The 19,454-nt window shown below is 34.8% G+C and overlaps 2 long non-coding RNA genes across 2 annotated transcripts; both read left to right on the forward strand.

Annotated features, from left to right (window-relative positions):
• Positions 1-232: 232 nt before the first annotated feature.
• On the forward strand, positions 233-6,446 carry LOC147382669 (uncharacterized). The gene is made up of 4 exons (XR_015173922.1): positions 233-951; positions 2,460-5,112; positions 5,225-5,272; positions 6,266-6,446. It is a non-coding gene; the product is annotated as an uncharacterized LOC147382669 (long non-coding RNA).
• A 3,549-nt stretch (positions 6,447-9,995) lies between these two features.
• Positions 9,996-17,650, forward strand: LOC147382670 (uncharacterized). Its single transcript, XR_015173943.1, has 4 exons — positions 9,996-10,137; positions 10,244-10,291; positions 11,730-11,805; positions 17,312-17,650. It is a non-coding gene; the product is annotated as an uncharacterized LOC147382670 (long non-coding RNA).
• The last annotated feature ends 1,804 nt before the right edge of the window (positions 17,651-19,454 follow it).

The following is a 19,454-nucleotide window of genomic DNA, read 5'->3' on the forward strand; positions in this document are numbered from 1 at the left end:
TTTTAAAATTCGATCATACCATTGGGTTCATAACGAAAAATTATTCAACATAGACTATTTATTTGTCATTTTTGGAGATCAGGAAGTCGAATTATCGCCAAAAACGAAAATGACATCAAGTTTAGGGGTCACGTCAGGTTAAAAATGTAAATTTTTGATGGAGACATAATTTGTAGAAATTGACTATACCATTAGATCCGGAATGAAAAATTAGGCAAAATAGAGTATTCGTTTGTCAGATTTGGAGTCCGAATGATCAAGTTATCGACGATCCAAACAATTGACAAAATACCAATTTCGTCCCAACTTTTATATAAATAAAAGAATTTAATTTTTTTTTTAAACCCATCTTCCCCAACGCATCCATACAACCGAGACATATAAAACGATTTTTTTTTCTTTTCTCTTCGACCTTCCATCTCAGATCCTTCGCAAACGGTTCGCCGTCGACGATTGTCGCAGAAGGGAAAAAGGTCCGCAGCTACGTTCTCTACAAAACCCACCCAACCTTTCTTCATTTCACTTTCTATTTCACTCGATATCGTCAAAAATCAGCCGTATTTGGATACAGAAATTTTGAAACTTTGACCTCGGATTTCGTCCGTTTCGAGGTCAAACCGTCTTCCGACGCAGAAGGGAGAAACGTCCGTAGCCTCATTCTCTACAAAACTCACCCAACCTTGCTTCGTTTTACTTTCTATTTCACCCGATATCGTCAAAAATCAGCCGTATTTGGATACGGAGATTTTCGTAACTTCGACCTCGATTTTCATCGGTTTCGGGGTCAAACCGCCTTTCGCCGTAGAAGGGAGAAGAGACAAGCACATCGAGATCTTCAAAACCACCAGGTCGATTTCAAAAATCAGCCGCTTCGAAGTTCGGTCCGTCTCGATTTCTGTGCCGATCGCCTCGATTTCCGTGCACACGCTTTGATCCTTTCGCCTAGAGATTGTAAGGAACTCTGAATTTCTATTAATAATCATAGATTGTGAAAATTTCATTTAGGATTTTATTGAAAAAATTTGGATGTATTTTCGAAATATAGAATTCTTTGTTTATTTCAAAATTCACGCCAGAAATTGCATGTTTGATATGTTTAATTGTATTTTTAACAAATTATACGTGGGTAGAGTATTTTAACGGGTTATTGCCATAAATTGGGTCTTGTGCACTGCTCGGATCCCGTTTTGATATGAAATTTGTATTTTTTTTTTCAATATTATTGATAGAAATAAATTGTATAGTTGAAAAATGTGATTTAATATTCAATGAACTCATATTGAGTTGATGAATATCAGAAAATGGATATTTTATGAAGAGATTGAAAACTGTAAAAGTCGAAAAAAAGGGAAAAAGGGTATGAAATGGTAAAATGTCAGAGTCACACCCGAGGGGTGATGTCTGCATTTTACGTTGTTGTGTTGTATGCAGGTTGGTGAACGGATATCCAGGGATAATGTTACTGGTTGCATGTTTATTTACTTTCTGTTAGCGCGAGGCGCTCTGTTATGTTATTTATTTTAGGCCGGGTGGGCACACTTGCATGGTAGGAAACTGGATATCTATTCTCAACCTTGTATTGTTAATTTCTCTTTTGTTTTCAAATGAAAATAATATATATAAGTAGCTATTTTGTGAGCTGTTAAAGAGTTTGTGAATGCCTGAAGGGATAGTGCGTCATATCATCTGGAGTGGTGTACTATCCTGGGATGTACGGTAGGGACCACCAAGCTCATACGTGGTATGGGACACGTATGAGAGTGGAGTCACAACTGGAATCCGGGTTTATTCCTCTCTATCTTTACCAGTGAACTTGTAATGTAAAGGTGATCGTATACGAATGGTTTGTATATTTGGGAATCACATGTACGCCTAATAGGCATAGACGAAGATGATTAGTCAGTGATCACTAACAATCTATAGTAGTCGAACGTTCTAACACATCGAAAAGAGACCCATTGCTTACGGTCACGTCAAACGGCCAGCCTGAGCCGGATAAATGGTCAACCAAGCGTGGTAAACAGCGACCAGCCACAAAATCAGGAACTAAAAGCTAGAGAAGAATTGTAACATCATGTCCCGACTGGGAGCGATCCAGTCGTGAATCCCAACTCTCTAATTCCAATACTCCACCATTGTGTATTATGTATCTGTTGCTTATTTTGATATATAAGATGAAATGAATGTTTATTGTTTCCATTTGATCAATTAGATTTGTATAAAAAGAGAATGTTACAGTGAATACTGCTGATCGATGTAATGTGAGTTTTAAAATGTTTAGTTGCTCATCCCTGGCTATATGTACCAGTTAATCGTAGTTTTCTTCTGTAAAATTTTGTTTATTTTAAAATGATTCAGTATGTTTATTCGTTCATGTTAGGAGAGGTTATTGGCAGAAATTGTTGCTTCCTTACTGGGTAACCCTTGTTACTCACCCTTTCCTTCTCTATTTTTTTTAGTTTCAGATCTAAAGTTTGGCGAGACAAGTATAGAGCACGAGTGAGAATCATCTGGTGGGTCAAATAGATAGCCAGACTTTGTCACTTGGTAAGTATTGGAGTTATACTCAATTTGTCTAGGAGTATTATAGATTTGTATTGAGCGTTAGGATTCTTGTTAGAGTGAGAAAATTTTGTATAATCCCGTAAATTTTCTTCTTCCGCACTCTGATAATTCGTACGTTATTAGACTTATATAGGCTTCCGCTAGTATTATATTTTGTATATGTATGCAGGATTGTATGTCGTTTATCAGGTGCAGGTTGAACGCCTTGGAATGCTAACATAAACAGAGGAGACCATGCCGAAATTTCGAGGTGCTACATAATACCTCGAGATCTGACATGGGGATTTGTGTTAGCGTTTCGGCGGGGCGCCACACAACTCCTCCTATTCCTTTGGACCAAGAGGAGTTAGGAAGTCATCGACCGGCGACTTACCCAATTCTAATGAAAAATGCTGAAATAGTAGGCCTGGAGGAAGACGTGAAGAAAATTAAACGGTGGGTCTTAAACCCACATGGGTCACCGTTGAACATCATTGGAATAGTCGGTATGGGTGGGATTGATGGTGACTGTTTCACAAACTTTCAAATTTGAAGAGTCAATCAAGAGTATGTTGAAAAAAATTGGCGGGCCCAAAGACTTCTCGAACATCAATTTATATGATTTACTGAAGGAACTACAGGACATATTGGAGAAGAAGAAATGTTTGGTTATCCTGGATGATGTATGGAGACTAGATGAAGGTTTATGGTGGGAAAGTTTGAAGGCAGTTTTAGTTCACAGCAGTAGTTGTGTCATTGTCACAACAAGGGATGTGGATGTGGCTCGCTTAATGGGAGCCACTGAGACACGCACACATCATTCACGACCTCTCTCTGATAAGGACAGTTGGTCATTATTCATGAAAACAGCATTTTCAATGGACGGAGGTCAGTGTACGAATTCAGAACTTGAGAATATCGGTAGGGAGATTGTTGATAGATGTGGAGGACTCCCATTGGCAATCAAGGTTGTGGGAGGAATGATGATAAATAAAGGAAGTTCGAGCAAGGAATGGGAGCGAATATCTAAGAACCTAAGCGAAGAATTGGATAAGAAAGGTGAATCAATCTTTTCTATGTTACAATTAAGTTATGATGAACTTCCTTCTCATCTGAAATCATGTCTGCTGTGTTTGGCTGTATATCCTGAAGATTATAGTATATGATCTGAAGATATCATTTCTTGGTGGATTGGTGAGGGCTTTGTTCGAGTAGGGAAACAAGGAAGGACTGCATATGATATTGGGAGAGAATATTTCGAAGAATTAATCAGCCGATGTTTATTACTTGTAAAATTTGAGTCTTTTGGGATAAAAAATGTTTGGTTTAGAGTACATGATATGGTAAGAGAAATGATTAGAAGGGTCGCAGAGGAAGAGAATTTTATTTGGATAAATGATGGGGGGGGAGTTTTCCTCTATCCAAATGCAATCAAGTCGTCGAGTAGGTATGGTGATGAACACAGATATGAATCTCTTTATATCCGAGGAGCAAAACAATTTCAAATCATTGCGGACAATAATAGGGTTTGATTTAGAAGAGAGTGAGGAGTTGGTTCTAAATCTGGAATCAAAGCTAGGCCAATTAAAATGGTTGAGGGTTTTGGTTATTTGTTTTAAGGATTTATCATCTTAGGAGACTCTTAAAAGAGTAGATTGGTTGAGTTGGATAGGATCACTAACGCATCTTGTTTGTCTTCAGATAGAGAACTCCCGATTAGAGAGACTTCCAGATTCTATTGGAAACTGTCAAAACCTTCAAATTTTAAGCCTAATGAATTGTCCTAATTTAAAGAGATTGCCAAAAAATATAGCATCCTTGGAGAAATTATGCACCTTGGATTTATTAGGTTGTGAGTGCATAGAATTCCTCCCCAGTGAGATTGGAAACCTTCGACAACTGTGTATATTCTCTTTTACTGCGAATTCAAAAGTCAAGGATGGGGGGTTTCGCATTTCTGGGTTGAAAAAATTGACTCAAATCAGTGAACTTGTGTTTTCCATAGATTCAGAAGATGGAATAGAACAAGGGGAGCTGAAGGTGTTGTCAGAGCTTACACAATTGGAGTGGTTGTATATACAATTTCCAAGCAACAACGACAACAACAATGGTGCGGAAGGACAACTGCGACTAGCAAGGAACGTAGGTCATCAACTACTCTCACCTCTTAACCAGCTCTCAGAGTTATATCTTAAAGGAGAAGTAGGAGAAAAGACACCTATTTGGCTCAGTCCAACCTCTCTTCCCAATTTAAGGTATCTTACTATTTATGGTAGTACATATCTCAGGCATATGAGTCCAGAATTCTTTGGAGATGATGAGGTTTCTAACAACAATAATACAACAACTGTCTGGAAATTGGAAGTCTTATACCTTTCCGGCCTATACGAATTGGAGGAGGACTGGCCGAGAATGCAAAAGGCAATGCCATTTTTAAGACTCCTAAAGGTTTTCTACTGCCCAAAATTCAAAGCATTCCCTTTGGACTTGGATGAAGATGGTAGCTGCACTTGGAGGAAAGAATGAACTGTGTACGTACACTTCAATTTTGATACCCTCCTTTAAAAGGTTAGCATATTTGCTTTTTTTATTATTGGGGTTTTTCTAGTTTTAAATTTTCATTAATAATAGTTGATTTGGATGAAAGCATTCTCTTTTCACTTGGATGAATAATTTGTAGGGGCAGTACTTGGGAAGTTGGAGGAAAGATTAAGCAGTTCATTTTGATGTAAGTACCCTCCTTTAAAATGTTTGCATATTAATTTGTTATCTCTTTCTTTGTCTCCATTAAACAGATGGTTAGGATAGTAGGAAAATTGCTTATTTCCTAGAAATGAGTAATAAATATCTTTCTAGGGATGACTCCACTTTTTCCTTGGGATACATTTTTTTTGTTTTGTTTTGTTTTGGAATCCAAATCTTCCTAACTGTCAGTTTGATGGAAGGATTAGTCGATCAGAAATCTTTTTAAGTTTGGTTGTAAATTATGTATCATTTGGATTTTATCACTCCTGTATAAAACAAGTCTCTTTTTTTAATGTCCCTTCAAAGCTATTATTTCTTGCAATATATTCATGTTTTCACAAAAATGAGCACGGACCAACAAGTTGCACATCACTTACTACTGATTGCACTTCATCCTAAAAAAGATTATTATTAGGGATATTTACGAAAAAGTTCTCAACTTTTGAAGAATTTATAATCCAAGCTCACTGTTCATTTTAATTACTTCAACTTGAAAGCTAACAAATTCGGCCAGGTTTAAATTGACTAATTAGGAATAGTCACTTTAAACCTGTGAAATTGTCACTTTAGACTTGCGAAATGGTACTCACTTTAAAACCGTCGAATTCGTTAGAGTTCTGGGTTTTTTTTTTTTTAACGAAAACATGATCATTAATGTTTTGGTAATTAAAATGAACAGTTAGCTCGAATAATAAATAATTCATTTTCAGCTCACGAAATGGTAATTCACCATTATTATTATTATTATTATTATTTATTATCCTGTCCCTATTTGTTGTGGAAAAAAACTTTGAAGCGGGCAGCCCACTTGATCTATGAGCCAGCCCTTAATATTCTTCATTTATCCAATCATTCAGACTCATGGATTTCTCATCTCGTCCGATTGTCCGTAATATCAAATTGACTTGTTCGACTTGTTTTGTCTCAAATTATGGGTTATCTTGCTAAATCATTTTAAATATTTTTATTGATCCAGATCAGTGGCATTGTGTTTGATAATGTTGCCAGCTTCTATGATTGGGAATTGCTTCTAGGTATTGCAGTTGGGAAAAACAAGAAATGGCATTTTGGTAAATTATTGTAGTGTTGTGATGTGTGTAAAATCTGGGATTATTGCTTGTTGAAATAGATATAACTGTTGGGATTCTATTTAAATGACCAGATACCATTAAATGTAAATAAAGAATCAGTTGATACTTTATAATTAACTATCACAAAAAAAATACTTTACACATCACTTTTTTTTTTTTTTCTTTTTTAAACAACCATCAATTTTTGAGAAAATGACATCCAAAGTGCATTTTTTGTGAGTGAAGGGATCGAGCAAAAAAGTGCGGAACTTTTGACATTGATTTATGTTCAATCTTTAAAGTTTAAACATCAATTTGAAAAATCCGATATCTATAAACCATCTTTAACACACTTTTTTATCCGAAGAACAGACATCAGGTTTTTCTTATAAATATCATTTAAAAAATGATGTCTAAAGTCTATTTTCTAAGAAACTCCAAACAACTCCTTCAAATTAAAGAATAATTGTATTCAAACATGACCTTATTTCAAATGCAAGTCTTCATGAAGGATGTTCAAACTAGTTCATTGTTGTCATTTTGTATTCACTTCGGATCATTTTGCCAAGTAGGAGATAAAATGGTTCAGACCCAAGTGGGACATGAGTATTATATCCATATTCAAATTAAGTTGGAATTTTTATATGGATAAGATTTTTTCTCGAATCCTACTAACTAATACCATATCTTGATCCGACCCTGGTTGGGTCAAATCGGATAAGTTTTGAATGTTTGATTTTTTAGTCTATGATACTCTTTTGCAAGCTTGTAATAGTATTCTATTTTACCATTTTACACTCTCATTTTATAAAAATTCATACCGTAAAACAAGGGTATTAAAAAAAAAAAAAAAAAAATGACCTTTATAGTTTTCAAAGCAATATAAATTTGGATCGGGCAAATCTAAGGACGGATCCGTATCCGACTTGGGTCATGAAACATAAATTATATTAGACCATTTTTTTTTTCTTTGAATACACTCCAAGGATCTAAACCCACTAAATTCAATTTTTGGGTTACCTGAATCTTGGGACAAATCTGACCCATTCTATGCTTATGGCCAAGGGGTTTCAAGAGTTGTGCCAAGTATCAGTAACTGGTTGAACACTTGAAATAGAAAAAGGGTAATTTAGATATACCCCTCTGCATTTTGATAAATGTTAGAGATACGCTAGTGTTTTTAAACTAATGAAATGCCTCCTTGACCTTGGTGATCTTGTCTGGGGAGAGTATAATAAATAATCTAAATGCTTTCCTCTTCAACTTCTACATAGAGAACCCCTTGATTTTACCCTCAGTCTTCAACCTTAACATGTCATCTTCTTAAACCTTTAAACTTCAATAACGACATAGGATTTTAGGGGAATCACGAGGATGGAATTTCCCAAAATCATTCATTTTAAAGCTGAAAATTCTACCAACTTTAACTTACAAACAGAGATAGAAATTTGGGTTAGAAAAAGACGATTACTTGTTTTGGGTATAAAATCAATGATGGATTTTCCCAAACCCATCCATTTTCAATCTCTTCGGGTAAAATATTTCACCTCATCTTCAACCTCAAAATGTTGAAAATTGCTAAAATAACTTCCTATGACACTGCGTTAAATGCTACACATATGTGGAGATGTGCACAGAACCATTAATGATTTTCCTCGAGGTACGAGTAAAAAGCATCCAAGGTGCTTGCATACCGCGACGTCAGCTCATTGTCAAATGTAGTGGCTTGCACAGTCACTCTAGCATTGTTTGAAAATTTTCTAGCTAAACTTACAAATCTCAAGAACGTGATATGAATTTTGGGGGAAGAAGACGACAATAGCTGATTTTAGATAGAAATATCAAGGGTTTTCAACAACAGGTTAAGGCTCAGGGTGAAAACCATGGATTGAAGTTTGCCTATGAAGGATTGTTGGTAGAAAAGGCAGGGATTTTTACTTAAACAGCTTGGAAGATGACAAAATTTCAAGGAAATAAAAGCTTAAGGGATTCAAAAGATGTTCAACTGGTTCAAAAGATGTTCAAGGCCATGGCATTTCGCTCATTTATGTTAAGTCTTAGAGACGAAGACATAGCATGTTATCACTTTGAAGACTCAGTGGAAATAGTGATATATGTTAAAATATTTCACCTCATTTATGTTAAGTCTTAGATAGGGTTTTGTAAGTTGTTTTTAAGGGAAAGATCGCAAATATTGAATGTGCTAAAGGAAGAATGACATTTAGTAATTCCCTTGAATGTGCCATTAGTTGAAACTGCCTGTTTTTTTTTCCTTTGTACCTCTGGAAACTATCGCACTTAACAAATGAGCTTTACAATTCAAAATCTAATTTTTCCCATGAAGCCACAGAGGGTAATTATGGATAGTGTACCAAAAAGTACCTTACCAATCCATTCCATCAGTTTTATAAGCTGAATATGCTATTTTATCAGCATGAGAACCTATTCAAGCATAAACTTACAGATGTGACTGAACATCTTCTTCAATTATGGATGGGCTATGAGGATTGATGAGATAAAGAATCTTAATATAATATATTTTTAATATATAAACTTACATTTTTATATTTCTATCATAATTATTAATATATATTTTTCCAGTCTTCGTTTTCTTTGAATGTTCTACCTACCAAATTATTCCCAAACCTGACTTTGTAACTATGAACCATTAACAAAAATTGAGGATCTCAATATCACTAATCGGCTACTGCTTGAAATTTAGAAATTTCTCTAATAGACGTTAAACTAAGAAAAAGTTGAACTTGTTAGTTTAAGGTTCTTAATTAAAGAGTGAAGAAGACCCAGAAGACCATAAATTGATACATGCACATATAATAACAGAAGGTATGGATGGATTAAGACAAATTTAGATTAGGCTTCAACAACAATGATGATGATGATGATGATGATGATGCCGATATTTTTAGTATGCAACTCAGTGAATGTTAGTAATGTCCAGTAACATTACTCCTCCCTACAAAATCAAGTGCCATGGTTGAGTTACACCATAAATTGGTTGAAACTCTGATGCATATAGGAACAATTATAGACCTGCAAAGGACAAGACAGATCCTTAGAAGTCTAAGTCAATGATTTTCGTGTTTATAGTTCATACACATTTTCAAATTCGTGTAATGGATGAAGTTCAGCTAAGTTTTGCCATAAGATGGTTAACAGTTGAATTTACGATGATCAAATTATGCTCAAGGGTTCTACCACACAATCTAAACTCAGAATTAATTTTATATGACATTATAAATCACAAGATTTCAGAAGTGACATGGGCCGCATCCAAGTCAGTAGTTGCAGCAAGAGGGAGAAGGTAAAAGTCATGTTCGACATCCTCTATCACTACGTCACAAACTGTTAAAAATGACTAAATAATGTGGGAAAAACAACGGACTAAAGCCGTCGTTTATATACGACGGTTTTCACCCCTTAATGACGATTATAATAATCGTTTATTAACAACTAATTTAATCCGTCATTTAATTAGTAAAAAATTACTATTGCCACACCAAAGTTTACTAATGTTACATTGTTTGGTGTGGTGTTAATAAAATGTGAGTACTACTATTGCCGCAGCAACCTTTACCAAACCAAAATTTCGATCTCTTCTCTGTATTTTCTTCTCAAAGACAACCTAGAAATCATTTTCGATTTCTTCTCTGTTCTTCTTCCTCTAAAAAAAACCCTAGAGTTTTAACAAATCCCATTTTCGATTTCTTTTCTCGCGAGTTTGAGTTTCGGACTTACGAAACCAGGCGAGGTTCGCGCGGTAGTTCTCTCTCTCCATTTGAGAATGATTTGTATCTATTTCTTTAATTTAAGCTAGGTTTTGCTTGAATAATGGAGATTTCTTCTTTACTTTTATTTCTTCGCAGATCTCAAAGTTCTGTTACGGATTCTGCGATTCCAGTATTGATTCGAAGGTTCGCTCATTAATTTGCATTTCTACTATTTGTTTAAGGTTTAAAATCTTGAGGCATTGTTTCAATTAGTAGAAAAAACCAAAAGAGTCTTGGTTGAATCTTTTCAAAACAATTTGAAACATCTTGAGAACTGGAATGTTTCAGTGTTTTGGGTTAATGTTTCGTTCTGATCTTGGCCAAAACTTACTTCCATTAAGATTTTGGGTATCAACATTATGATTTTGAATTATATTCGCTATCTGTTCGTAACCAGATTCACCTTATTTGGTTGATATATGATTTAACTAAAGGACTATAATGCCATATTAGATATATCATATTTATGCTCTTGATGTTCTGCAGGCATCTTGTAATGCACTTCTATTTTAATTGGCCAAAATAATTAAACTAAGAACAGCGTTACAGGCTGAAAAATCTTATCATGGCTTTAACAAAATATATTATTCTTAAAATGAGTTATTTGCATCTAAGGAGGTGCTTAGCCAACCAATAGAGGTTTGCCAGTCTATCAAGCCACAATGTTGTGCTTAGCTTGGAAATTTCATATCAAATTTCATGGGGTAATTGATACTTAGTTTTCTTCCTTCATCATCATTATTAGTGACTTAAAGCTGCAATGGGTATGAAGACCTTTAGTGTTGAGAGAACTCTTGGAATTCAATGTGATAATATTAACTTTATTAAAGATATAATTTCTACTCAATTAATTGGTTGATCATTACATGAGTCCTATTAGTGTTTGGATGTCCTCCAAATTGTTGATAAATTTTACACACCTCTCACAATTTCCCTTAATGCTATGTTTGGATTGAGAGAAATTTAGAGAAAAGAAGAGTTTGTGGTGGAGATTGGTGAGAAAGTTGGAAGGTTTTGATGCTTAATTGTAAATGCAAAAATGTTAAAAGCAGAGTTATTTTTTATTTTTTGGGTGGGGGTAATCCTAGAAGAATAATGTCAAGAGAAAAAAAAATATTTATATTAGGTACGATTTGATTCATTAACTACTTTAAAGAGATCATCCTAAAAACTCAATCCAAATCCAAAAATATCTATTAGATTCTATTGAATTTTGAATGAGATATGATGCATTAACATCCTTAGTGATCTCTTGTTTCTAGTTGCATTCATCTATGTCAATAAAAAAATAATTTATATCAAGTATTATTTAAGGAAAAGAAGATGGGATTAGATATTGTGGTCTCCCATATCCTTGGTGTTGAGATAATAATTTGAGCCAAACCTTTGTAATGTTTGAATGGTGTGTTTTAATTTTAATTGGGGTATGATAAATAATTTAAGAAATTGGGGTGTAATTAGTACAAGTTGGGGTGCCAAGCCAATAGCAGCTCTTATAAATTTTGAACTGGCAAACATGACCTTTGTGTCTATAATTCACTTACTATTACATTATATCTTCTTTCTTCTGGGATATTCGTAGCTTTGCTCGAAGCTGCTAGAAAAGCTAACTTCAAAGATATATCAAGCCGAATAGCAACCGGATTCTCATCTGGAAGGTATAGCATTCTAGTAAGGTTGAGTTGGGCAGATGTGTTACATAGAGAGACAATACATAATGTTTTACAATCAATGACTTTTTCCTTCTAAGGGGATGCAATTTTAAGTTTCTGTTCAACATTGCTAATATCTCTACAAATATAGGAACATTATGTGAATTATTTTACTAAGGCGTGTCTTTCTCTACATGTTGAATATGGTTTAGTGTGCCACTTTGTTTTGGTGAGATAATCTGTGCTATCGGTTGATGTTTCTACTAATACTTTTGTTGGCATTGGTGGCCTGAAATGACAATTTGTTTTTTCTTTTTTTCTATGAATTAAGGTGGTGTTAGCAAATCTTGGTGTTGCTATAGAATCGTTTTATTTTATTTTATTTTATTTTCTAGTGTGTTTATGACATGGTATCTAATCGCTATGTTTGTTTGTTAGGTGCCACACTCCTGGCTTGGTTGTAATCTATGTTGTTGCAATCCTGTTGCATGATGTCTCATGAGCATTTTATCAAAGTCATGTTCAAACTCATCTTTCCAAATATCCTCACATTAGTGTAAACAACTATGATTTACAAGTCTCATACCTTCATTTCGATAAATGTCCAAAGTCTACATCGTGACTTGATAGACACTCCTCAGCATGATATTTAGATAGATCACACACCATTTTTCACTCTGGTATTTCCTTTACTGTCCATCATTAGCCACTCTGATCATCATAAATGTCCAAAGGCTGCCAATGTCTATTTGAAATTTAATTTTTTAGACTTTGACCATCAACGTGGAAGTTGTGGTCCCCCGATTGTCCACGTCTGTCTCGTACCTCTTCATGACACTTGGCATTCAACAGATTTGTAAGTGGAACTGTCAATGGATCGGATCAAACTCAATATATGATCCATTTCGATCTGATATCTTTGGGTCCAAATTAAGGACCTGGGTTCTGCTAAATTTGATTTGATAACTTATTGGATCGATCTTGGATCAACCATCTCATAATTCAATAGGGCACTGATTTGATATTATGTTGGAAATAAACAAAAGATACATATACTTTTATTAAATTTATTCAAGTTGAATAAAGATCAATCCAAAATTATTGAGTTTCAAAATCAGAATAAATCAAATCCAGAAAAAATACATCTTTTTCTATAAGCAAGCAAGTTTTTGATTAGAAATCAGTAAATGAGGTAAATTTTGAATTCAAGTCATGGTATCAACTCCCATAGCATCTAACCAATTTAGCAAACTAGCACCTTTAACTTGGAACAATACATATCATAATTGATCAGGTCAAAACTAATTGGTAGATCCAAGATTTGAGCCTAGTAAAATTCTTAAACTAATTCGCTGGACCAATTCATTGTAGAGACTGCATTTTTAAAATTGAAAATGTGAGTTTGACCGATGTCAAGGATACAATTTCCATTTTAAATACATTGAATCAACTAACTTTGTTTCTATATCTGTTTTGAACACATTGAACAAGTTGAAACTTGTTTTTATTTCTGTTTTAAAACTCATTGAACCAGCTGAAAATTGCTTTTATTTCTGTTTTGAACAAATTGAACCAACTGAACTTACATATCTTTGAATGATACTTTTTGAGACACAAACACATTGGATCAATTAAACTTGAAATGGTGGTTTCTCTGAATTTAGGACCTCATATTTAAGTTGTACAGAATTGAAAAGTATGGTGGAGGTTTTCCCCATTAATGTCTCGTTATGATCAAGTATGGGATTATGGGATAAAGCATGGATGATGATGATGATGAAATTTATTGTTATGATACACTTTAGCATTATTGTTATTATAGTTGATTGGCAGAATTGGCTTGATTTACTGTTTTCTACAGAAACCAAAACTAATCTAGGGGTATGCCCCCTAACACATTGTACACTATTTCTCTTTACTGGAGCTATGGATAGCATTAATTAGGAATTTTATTTGTAGTTATGCTTCCATGTATTTCTCAATTGTATGTGTCTGTATCATTTTCCTTTTAAGGATCTATATTGGCATTTTGTGCTCAATTGATATTGAGCTAACATGGCAGTGTTCCTGGAACAATAGATTTTTTAGCTTTAGAAGACACTGTCATGTCAGCACAATATTGAGTGCAGTGTCGTGGAGCATAGTCAGTTCAGCATTTTCCTTGTCATGTGCATAATGTGAGTTCATACATAGGTTGAGATTTTATACGTATCTCAACAATGTGAACTTCCTTTTCATCTTCTTTATCTTCTTCGCTTCCATGATCTCCACGAAGGTCTGGTATGTGATTTTGTCCTCAAATCAATTTGTCAAGTGCGGTTAGGTTGTCAAGAGTCAGCATCTTGATTGCTTCTGTAGCTGGTCTTCCATCAGATAGATTGATTGCTGCTATTTGTGGAATGGTGGCTAGAATATTAACTTCTCTAGGTTTGTCTTCATGCCTATACCTCTTTACAGTCACACCTTGACCATTAATTTCCTGGGTCTGAATGATACATGTCTTAGAATGGTGGACGGTCCAGCAGTTGTCATGAGAGCTAACTAGTGCTTTAACAAGATCACTAACCAGACCAGCTTGGTGAGCCTGAAAGTCATGGTGATCAATTTCTAACTATGACGTCATAATTGAACATTTTTTCATCACTTATTCGAACGAGAGTGAAAGGTTTCTCATTCATGACGGTCAAGATTGTTATCCAAACTGGATAGCGTCCCTTTAGTATGACTCTAAGGATTTTTCATATTTCAGGAACAAAAAGGTCTAGAAGAGTGTCATCACAAATTTTGATGCTGTCTTTGGAATTTTGATACATAGGTTCTGATAAGGTCCCAATAATCTCGGTTTGGGACCGTAATTTCACCGAGATTACCATCGTATAAATACTAGTTCCCTTAAAATAATAATAAATTTTATTAAATCCCAAATTAATGTGGCTAACAATAGTTTGTTACTAATTTCAGGTAAAAATGGCACATTCAGAAACCAACAAACGGTGTAACAATTACTGTTACAACATGCGAGCAAAAAGGAAGCATCCGGAAAAATCTCGAGGATTTTGGGGGCCACGTCACCGCGCCGCGGCTAGCTAAGACCGCGCCGCGGTCATTTAGAGGAATTTGTCTTCGAGATTTTTACAGAAACTTCTAGAAGCTTCGGTGGTTGTAACTGATTGGGTCATTTGAGTTGAATTATCCGCCAAACCACCCCGATTACCCGAATACGAACATTATAAATTGGGAGGTTGATTTTAGAGAAAAGGGCTCTTCTCTTCTTCTCTTCTTCTCTTCTTCCATAATTTTTTGTTTTTATTTTTTTAATTCTCTGTAATTTTTCCTTTGGGTGAGCTTTTGAGTGTAGTGAGAACATCAAGAGTAAACCATTGGCTCTATTGTAAATCTTTTGAGAGATCTTCAAGAAAGGAATCAAGTTGCATTTCTATTTTACATTTTCTTCTCATCTATTGTCTTCTTTACTTTCTTTTTGCTGCAACTATGAATCTTGCAATGAGTGGCTAGAATCTCCTTAGAGAGTTTAATAATGCCAGAGCAAGTCCATCCATTTAATATAGTTTCAAATTCATTATTCTTGCTTATCTTGTTAAACATTCTGTAAATTCTTCTTTGATTAGATCCTTTAGCTTATATTTCTGATTCAACTTTGATAGCCATTACTTAGATAAGTTCAAGAATGGCTACGCTCTGTGAAGAATCGGAATATAGGTTAAGCAATCTCAATCAGATTAGGATTTACATGAATAACTTTTAGTTACTTTCGTTGATTAAACGGCTCCACTTTCCGATCCATGAGCAATGACTTGTCACATGGATTGAGTTAGATTCAGAATTAATCTGCATTGTGGATGGTTTGCAAAGGCTACATTGAACTCTCTAATCCCTCTCTCTTAGAATTTCAATCTTTATTTTCTGTTTAGATTTCAATTTAGTTTCTACTACAACTCTGTTTTGTTTTTAAAACTAATCTGTTTTTGTTTCTAAATTCTGTTTTGGCCTTTTTATCCGAATGAATCCTTGAATCTTCATTGTCCCTGTGGAACGAATTCGACTTGCCCAAAGTCTTAGTTCACATCTTTATCTCTGCATTTATTTAGTAAGATTTACAATCGATCAGGTTCATATATAGGTTGAGTTCATAATAATTTTCACACAAAATCATGGGAATTAGCTTTAGAGTTTGAATGTGCTACATGGGTCGGGTCTGTTGACTCGACCGTGTAAATACAAAATCTAATAGTTGAGATTTTATACGTATCTCAACAATGTGAACCATGTTCATTGTGTCTAAGCTTGCAGGCAGAATTCTCAGCCTATACAAACATATTGTATATTGATTTAGCTTCTGTGGAGAAAGTTGCATCAAGTAAAAATGGCACCTGTTTACCAGGAATGGTGCTTAAAATTAGAACACCTAATTTGTCCAATGTTCCTCCTTGAGACAGGGAGTCTTTAAGCTTTATGAGTTGCTACGTGTGTTTGCTATGGTGGAACAATTACAATGAACATCTTTTTTTTTTTTTAAATATGGAAAATGGTACTTACTAAATCCAAGTTATTTGAAAATTATTTATTCTGTTTTTTTTTTCCTCGATCATCTTGTTGTAAGTTAATGTTCTTCCATGAATTATGCTGCAACTAGAAAACAAAAAAATCAAATTTTCCAAATAAACTGATATTCCCCTTCAAACTGCTAAGATGTTAAAGAAAAGCATGTGCCCTAAATTTCATGTTCATATCAAACCAATAACATTAAAAACCTCCCCACTTTTAATTAATTAAATTTTGGATTATATCCGTCAATGGTAGTATTTGATGATAATGTGTGCTTCCTAAGATTCACCATCATCATGGAAAACATGTAGATGAGGGTAATTGGATCGAAACACTCAAGATATGGGGTCCATATATATAGGAAATAGTACCCCAAAATAAGTATAAATAGATATATAGATAGGAGACTACATTTGTTATCTATCAAATGCACACACGTGAAACGAGTCCGACTTTGAAGCAGAGCAGGCCGTTTCAAAATTTTGAAGGGAACCCTCCCCGTTATAAGATATGTGGCATTTTGTATTTATTTCATGACCTTAGATTTCCACCAAAATTTGGAATACCTCCTTGGAAATACCAATGTAAACCAATGGAGAGGGTTGTTTCAAAATTTTCAAGGGTCCTACTCGCTTCAAAGTTTTTTCCCATGGGATACTAGAGGCACATAACATCTAAACTAGTAACACAAAAATAAAAAGTTTCTCGTTTTATCCTTCTATAAAGAAGGTTATGAGTTCAAATTTTGTCTAGGAGCATTTTAGACAGACCAATAAATCAGATGACATTCTAAAAGACAACTTTGAGCAGAGTCAGAAAATTATATAATTAGTTCCATTACAGTCTGTTCAAAATATATTTCATTCTTCTGATTCATTTACCTTCCACAATCTGAGTATTTCGATACTTTATAGCAGCTGTTCTGATTCATCAGTCTGCCATGTAGCTATTGCTAGAGTATGACGGCCACCACACGCGACAAGCTTAGCACACCAACATCCTCCGCCACTGCTACTCAGATTCCTAGGTTGTGGAAGGTTAATGGGTACATCCATAGGGTGACCAATGGTTACTTTTCTCCCACATCCAAGACGTCCATGGTCTCCACGTCCAAGAAAGACAGACGTTGGTTTTGATTTCTACAAGTCAAGTGAAGTGAAGTTGGTAGAAATTTTTTGAAAACTACTTTAAACATTGGGATGTGGATTAAAATCGACACCATGAAAATGGGGCATGTTGGACTATGATTGCACATGTAAAATTTGAAAAAAAATGATTTCCATTTGAAAAATGTAAATTTTTGTGTTTTTGGTGTATTTATTTATTTTGTTAGATTTCAATTTTCTGTTCAATAAAAATTATCATTTTCTTTTCAGGTGAAAAATATTAAAAATGACAAACAATAGTGGCTAAATTTGGAAGAAAAAAAAAAAGTGTCAAAAAACGATAGCTTTAAGCCGTCGTTTATATGTATTAATTAAATTTAAATTCGACTAACAAAATGACGGGGTTGGGCCGTCGTTTTATTTTGACAAATCATGACCGTCGTTTTTTACGACACTTTGTTGACACGTGCCAACCATCGTTCACTAAAAACGACATCGTTATTTACAACGGCTCTTGCGACGGCGGGGACTATCAATTTTTCTTAAAAACGACGGTTTTGGCCCGTCGTTTTTTGTAAAATATGACGTAGTGCCCCATATGAATCATATAACAAAGGCAAATATAGATCTATGAAATCAGATTTTATCAAAAAAAAGTTTCTTTCTAGTACACCAGCACAAGGTGAAAAGCCATGAAACAAATTGAGAAAAGAAAAAAATTGATCAAATGCCATGTAATGTCACTGCCCACAAAATGAAGAAACAATAGTAAGACTTCTAAGCTAATTATGGTTACACAGATCTGTAAACCAAGGGATACACCATGTCAATAAATTCAAAATACTATGAATAAGAAGCTTTATATTTACCTTGAAGAGTTTCTACAACTGTGCTGCCCGCTTGATCTCTTGATTGAATTGATCCTCTGAAGCCTGATCTGTTCTCTAAGATTCCCTGGTCGTCATCAACCTGATTACTCGAGTACTCTTCAGATTCTAAGATAACCTTCTCAGCAATTTTTTTCTTCTCTTTCTGTTTGTATTTTGAGGATGTTGGATTTGATGTAGCACAAGGATTTGTTTCACTAATTTAAGGAACACAGATATGAATCTCCTCATATCCGAGCAAACCAATTTGAAATTGTTGCGAACGATATGAGGGTTTTATTTAGAAGAAAGTGAGAAGTTTGTTCTAAATTTGGGATCAAATCTATGCCAATTAAAATGGTTAAGGGTTTTGAATATTCATTTTAAATATTTATCTCAACCCCCTACAGCAGATTGGTTAAATGGGATAGGATCACGGCCGCACCTCATTTGTCTACAGATACAAAACTTTGAATTAGAGAGACTTTCTAATGGAAATCTTCAAAGCCTTCAAATTTTAAGCCTAAGAAACTGTTCTAATTTATGAAATTGCCAAAAAATATAGCATCTGTGGAGGGTAATTCTCGGAGCTACTAACACGTGGCACTCAAGGGAAATAATTACCGACCCACAGAGTATATAAGAACTACCGAGCTTAATTACAACTCGAAATACTTATGGCTGATGTAACAGGTGTGACATCACCATCACTAAAAGGACATATGTGACAACGCACGACCTGATAGATCGGTTGTAACTGCCCTTGACCTATCAGGGTAATTATAGCAACTCCTGTAGCTGTCAGAATAGAGAGCAGGTGCAACAATTCTAAGAGAAACTATTGAGCATATCCTAAGATATCCTTCAATCAGGATACCTATAAATAATAGGTTGCAACTCATGTCAAAGGTTAGAAAAAATCTTTTCTGAGAACTCTTTACTAGCTCGGCACTAATTCAAACTTGATCGTCGGAGTGACCTTGTAACAGGCTGCCCTCCGAACTTCAAGCTTTCAAGGGAGATCATGAGGTAGAGTGTAGACACCCCAGTTTTGCACTTGCTTGATTAATCAACTCGTCAACCAGATTGCGACGATTCCCAATGATGGATGGTTATT

Source organism: Akebia trifoliata, chromosome 16 (genome assembly GCF_017979445.1).
Source record: "Akebia trifoliata isolate Shusen 1 chromosome 16, ASM1797944v1, whole genome shotgun sequence".
In the NCBI taxonomy this organism is placed as follows: domain Eukaryota; kingdom Viridiplantae; phylum Streptophyta; class Magnoliopsida; order Ranunculales; family Lardizabalaceae; genus Akebia; species Akebia trifoliata.